The following is a 6,483-nucleotide window of genomic DNA, read 5'->3' on the forward strand; positions in this document are numbered from 1 at the left end:
GTCACACGCTTGAGGTATTCGGCCAATCACAACGTACTGGATAGCTGGCCAATCAGAGCACACCTCGCTTTTCAGACCGATTAGCTTTGTAAAAATCTACGCGTTTCAGAAAGGCGGGGCATAGAGGAGAAACAATAATGTACATTGTGGAAAATAATGTGTTTTTTTAAACCTTAAACCACATAAACACATTGCATTACACCAAATACACAACATAATGTTCTTTTTAGCGACGTCATATGACCCCTTTAATATTTTGTGGAAGTCAAAATACATTTTCCCCAGGATTCTCTGACGAATAAAAAGTTCAAAAGAACAGAAATAGAATTTTTTTGTAACAATTTAAAATTCTTTACTGTATATATACGTATAGGTTTTTATATGTATATATACGTATAGGTTTTTATATAAAGTAGGGATTGGGTTAGATCTACATTTTTGGACAGTAATGTTGATGCAAAATCAACAAAAAATGTTGATCCAGGAACATGTCTTACTTGGCAAAATCACGGCGACCATACGTACATACACACACACACACACATATATATATACTATATATACACTGTATTGTGTTGGGAAGGTTACTTTGGAAATGTAATAGGTTACAGATTACAAGTTACTCTATTTAAAATGTAATAAGTAGTGTAACTTTTCAATTACTTTATTAAAGTAATGTAACTGATTACATTTGATTACTTTTTCTAAATTTCTAATGTTTCCAACTGTTAATCATTTTCAAACATGTAAACCAGGCAGGGTTAACCTTACAGTAGTAAGATTATAATATTTTAATTTTAAAGGGGACATTGGATGCACAATTCACTTTTACATGGTGTTTGCATATGAATGTGTCTTAGCAGTGTGTGAACACAACTAACCTACAATAATAAAAATCCCCAAAAAACCTAAACAGTCTCAAGTTGTTTTGATTTTCTGAGCAGTATGACCTCAGGCCCCACCCACGACTGCAGACATACTGTCCCGTATTTGCATATCTCCGCCCTCAGCCAGCTGCACCTCCAGAATAATTAAATCTCACACTTTATATTTTTTATAATTACTTGCAAATCGCCTTTGCTCTTTCACGGTAGAGAGGGGTGGGGTGAGCAAAGCTCATTATCATTTAAAGAGACCGAAAACGGGTTGCTGTGAACAGAGCTGTTTTTGACAAGGTAAAACGGGTGTTGGTTAAAACGGGTGTTTGTTACGCTCCCATCCCCAGTCTAGGGTTGGGAGTGGGAGTAACCGGTTAACTAAAACTTATACGGAAGAAATCAATAAAAACGTGGAGGAATCACTCCAGTCCTCTGCTCCAGAAAAAATGCAAAAACCACCTAGTTTGGCAAACTTCCTTTATTCAGGAAAGCCAGAATTGTGAAAGCAATAAATGTCTTCAGGAGAGAGCCTGGCCAAAACAACAACCAAAATAGCAGCTGACTAACAGGAGGAGTACTAAATAACCTATGCGAGTAAAGGAAAAGAAATCAACAACATAAGCTTTCCTCAACTCCCTCACTAACCAAAAACAGGGATAAACTGGAGTACAAAATAAAATGGCACCCTCTCCCTACAGCTTCCAACCTAAGCACAAACCAAATAAACCAAAATGAGTTACATTACCTTTTAATACCTTAACAAGAAAAGTAAGATTAAAGTAAATTTACATACACTATATGGTTACACCGCAATCAGCTAGTCAACAGGGATACAACTCACTTTCAGAAGTATTCATTTAACAGATAACTATTTAAGTTACCCCTTCAAATCAACAGACGTCTTAAAGAGAAAACACCCAACACAGGTCTGGAGCAGGGGAGAAATGAGCCTCCCCAAACAGTGTTCACTCTGCGCTTTTGTAGCCGTGTTCCGTCTGCAGCACCCTCTCTGATGAGCACCATCTGTGGGTAATTTGGAACTGCCCAGCAAGCAGAGAGTGAGAGAGAGGGCATCAGCCATAACATTTTCAGCGCCCTTCTTGTGACGGATGTCCAGATTATATCCCTGGACAGCGAGAGACCACCGCAGTAGTCGCTGGTTGGAACCTGACATTCGGGAAAGGAACACTAAAGGGTTATGGTCAGTGTACACAACAATAGGATTGGAGTTACTCCCCAAATATACCTCAAAATGCTGAAGAGCACACAACAACGCCAGAGCTTCTTTTTCAATTACACTATAGTTCTGTTGTGTCTTTGAGAACTTTTTAGAAAAGTAGGACACAGGATGTTCAACATGGTACTCATCCTCCTGTAGTAGGACCGCACCAGCTCCTGTAGCGCTTGCATCCACCTGTAATCTAAAAGGCAACTTGAAGTTTGGAGCAGACAAGACAGGGGCATGGCAGAGCAGATCCTTGGCAGCTTCGAATGCAAGTTGACAATTGCTGGTCCATAAAAACCCTCGGTTTGTACTAAGAAGGTCTGTAAGTGGAGACACGAGGGCAGAGAAATTGGGACAGAAACTTCGATAATATCCAGTCATACCCAAGAAACATCTCAGTTCACGTTTGTTGCAAGGCACAGGAAACTTGAATATGGCTGAAATTTTTGCCTCAACTGGTTTAACCACTCCCTGGCCTACCTGCTTGCCCAAGTACGTAACAACTCCTTTTGCGGACTCACATTTGGTGAGGTTTAGTGTCAAGGAAGCTGCGGCCAGGCGTTGGAAAACCTTTTCGATGGTCTTTAGGTGGTCTGTCCAGCTATCCGAGTACACTACAATATCATCCAGATACACGTCACTGTTTGGCACACCTGACAATATCTGATGCATCATGCGCTGAAACGTAGCAGGCGCATTTCGCATCCCAAAAGCTAGGACCCTGTATTGCAGAAAACTATCAGGGGTGACGAATGCGGAAACTTCAGAGGCACGTTGGGTGAGGGGCACTTGCCAGTAGCCTTTTAGCAGATCTAATTTGGTAACATATTTCGCTAAACCAACTCTATCTACACAGTCTTCCATTCTAGGAAGGGGGAAAGAGTCAGGTTTTGTTACGCTGTTGACCTTCCGATAGTCAGTGCAAAACCGGAAGGTATTATCAGGCTTTGGAACAAGCAAGCAGGGGAAGCTCCACGGGTTCTGGCTGGGCGTAGCAATTCCATGATGCAGCATATACTCAACTTCTGTCTGCATGACCACACGTTTCTGTGGATTAACTCTGTAAGGATGTTGTTTTATGGGGGCAGCATCACCAACATCAATGTCGTGAACACACACACAGTAGTTCTACCTGGCACGTCCCTAAACAGGGTAGGAAAGGCATACAGTAATTCAATTACGTCTTTAGACTGTTCATCAGTCAGATGAGAAAGGAAATGTGAAAGATTTTGCAGAATAGCAGAATTCTTCAGACGAGTAGAGGAAACTGGAACATCACTGTTCATCAAGCCATCCTCCTCTGAGTAATTTGCCACTACACCCACAATGGCAATAGAGGCAGGCAGCGGAGAACACTCACTCTGTTCTGCATCACTTCAGAGTGAGGTCTGTCTACATAGCTTTTAAGCCTATTTACATGACACACTCGGCTCTTACATTTCCTGTCAGGAGTAACAATAAGAAAGTTGGTGTCATTTAACTTCCTTTCAACCAGGTATGGACCAGAGAATTTTGCATGTGAAATAGAGCCGGGGTTTGGAAGTAGAACCAACACGGGATCGCCAGGGCGAAAGTCTCTATATACAGCCCTCTTGTCAAAATGCGCCTTCATCTTAGTTTGAGCGGTGGAAAGATGAAGTTTGGCAAGACTTTGGGCTTTGTGCAACCTCTCACGGATAGAAGTGACAAACATCGACAGGAACGGATTTAGAACATTGGTTCAGCAATTGTTCACTTAACTTTAGAGGACCACGAACTGTATGGCCAAACACCAGTTCAGAGGGGCTAAAGCCAAGGGACTCTTGCACCGACTCTTATCGCAAACATCAGGAAAGGAAGACCCTCGACCCAATCTTTCCCAGTTTCCACACAATAACGACGCAGCAGGTTTTTCAAGGTTTGATGAAACCTTTCGAGTGCCCCTTGGGACTCAGGGTGATATGCAGTAGACATTCGGTGACTTATGCCAAGTGTTTCGAGAGCCTGTTTAAAAACTCTAGAAGTGAAGTTTGACCCCTGGTCACTCTGAATTACTTTTGGCAATCCAAAAGTAGTACAGAATTTTTACAATTCTTTCACAACACTCTTGGCTTTCAAGGTACGTATTGGAACAGCCTCAGGGAAGCGAGTTGCAGCACACATGATGGTCAAAATATATTGGTGTCCTGATTTGGCTTTGGGCAGTGGTCCAACACAGTCAACAATTAAGCGTTCGAACGGGTCACCCACAGCTGGAATAGGGCACAGGGGTGCTGGTGGAATTTTCTGATTGGATTTACCTGCCATCTGGCATACATGACATGACTTACAGAATCTGGACACTGCTGACTTAAGACCAGGCCAGAAAAAGTACCTAGTAATGCGCTGGTAGGTTTTTGTTATACCGACATGACCAGACAATGCGTTTTCATGGGCAAGTTTCAAGACGTGTTGCAGATAACCAGCAGGTAAGACAATCTGTCGTACTCCCTGCCAGCCTAACTCCTCTTGCTGGGGCTTCCACCTACGCATTAACAATCCACATTCCCAGAAGTAAACCACCCCAGTGTCACGCAAGATTGTTATTGTTTTAACGATAGACTCGGGAGATAGAGAAACTGTGCCTTCAAATAAGAAAGGCTGATAACTCTCTTCACTAAGAGAGCTCGCCTTACACAAGGTATGTACCAGTGCTACATTTTTGGGCTTGGAAGCCACTCTCTTCTGTTTCCAAGCCTTACAGTCTGCAATCAAATGGTTTGGATCAAGGCAGGAAAAACAAACGCACCTCTCATCACGGTTCAAAATTTAGATAGCGTTTCACATTTAGACAAGTGCACAACAGGCGGGGCACCCAAGCTTTCCACATGCATCAATGGAGGTTTGGCAGAGGTGTGCATGGAGAAGACATTCCTGTGTGTCAGTACAAACTCATCTGCCAAAACTGCAGCACTAGCCAACAACGTCACTTTTTGTTCATTTAAGTGTACGACAATCTTTGTAGGAACACAATTTTTGAAGTCCTCTAACAAGATTAGTTCCTGCAAGTCCTCCAGGGAAGTAACCTTGCTAGCTAGGCACCAGTTTTCAAAAAGAACCCTCTTCTCTCTTACAAATTCGACATAAGTTTGGTTGACTGTTTTCGAATGAGTGCGGAATCTCGGTCTATAGGCCTCAGGGACAAGTTCATACGCTCGCAAAACTGCAGATTTAACAATGTCATAGTCAAGAGAGCTTTCTATCGGAAGGGCAGAGCAAACTTCCTGTGCTTTCCCTGTAAGGCTACACTGGAGTAACAGAGCCCACATATCTTTTGGCCACCTTAACTTACCAGCGACACGCTCAAATGCAACAAAGTAGGAGTCGACTTCTTTCTCTCTGAATGGAGGCACAAGTCTAATATACCTACTAACATCAAAACTATCACTGGAGGGCGAATGAGAAAAATCCTGCGTGTCTCTACTACCAGCAGATGTTAAAGGTGATGAGACTGATGGGGGCCTAGCACGGGGTGATGGAACTGGCCTTTGAGCCAACCGCCTCGATTCGAGATCCAATTTACGTAATTGGATATCTCGGTCAGCCTGTGTCTCTACTACACGAAGCCTAATCATTTCTGCCTCACACTCCTGTTTTTTAATCAAAAGATCCATTTCCTTCAACTTTAAGGCAATCCTCGGATCATGAGGCACAACAGAGCTGAGATTCACATTTTCAGCTGCAGTTTCCACTGCCACTTCAGACTGAACCTCAACGCCACCCTCAGACTCTTCTGGTAAAATACCCGCTTCTACCAATTTCCCAAACAGGTCCTCCTTAAGCACTTGTTTTATAACATCTTTTCGAACGTCAATACGGAAGAACTCTGCCACCAAAATAAGATCTTTTTTCTTACAATGATTAAAGGCTTCAATTGTAGGACAAAGAGTAAATTCAGTAAAGTCAAACTCCATTATCCGTATGCCTGCAACACTTTCCTCCCCACCTACAGTCGAAAACAGTCAAACAATTTGAGAGAAAAGAGTACTTACCAACAACCAATTAAGAGACGAGCGGACGAGCCCCCACTTGTTACGCTCCCATCCCCAGTCTAGGGTTGGGAGTGGGAGTAACAGGTTAACTAAAACTTATACGGAAGAAATCAAAAACGTGGAGGAATCACTCCAGTCCTCTGCTCCAGAAAAAATGCAAAAACCACCTAGTTTGGCAAACTTACTTTATTCAGGAAAGCCAGAATTGTGGAAGCAATAAATGTCTTCAGGAGAGAGCCTGGCCAAAACAACAACCAAAATAGCAGCTGACTAACAGGAGGAGTACTAAATAACCTATGCGAGTAAAGGAAAAGAAATCAACAACATAAGCTTTCCTCAACTCCCTCACTAACCAAAAACAGGGATAAAC

This window comes from Sinocyclocheilus rhinocerous, unplaced genomic scaffold (assembly GCF_001515625.1).
Source record: "Sinocyclocheilus rhinocerous isolate Xijiao unplaced genomic scaffold, SAMN03320098_v1.1 scaffold317, whole genome shotgun sequence".
NCBI lineage: Eukaryota > Metazoa > Chordata > Actinopteri > Cypriniformes > Cyprinidae > Sinocyclocheilus > Sinocyclocheilus rhinocerous.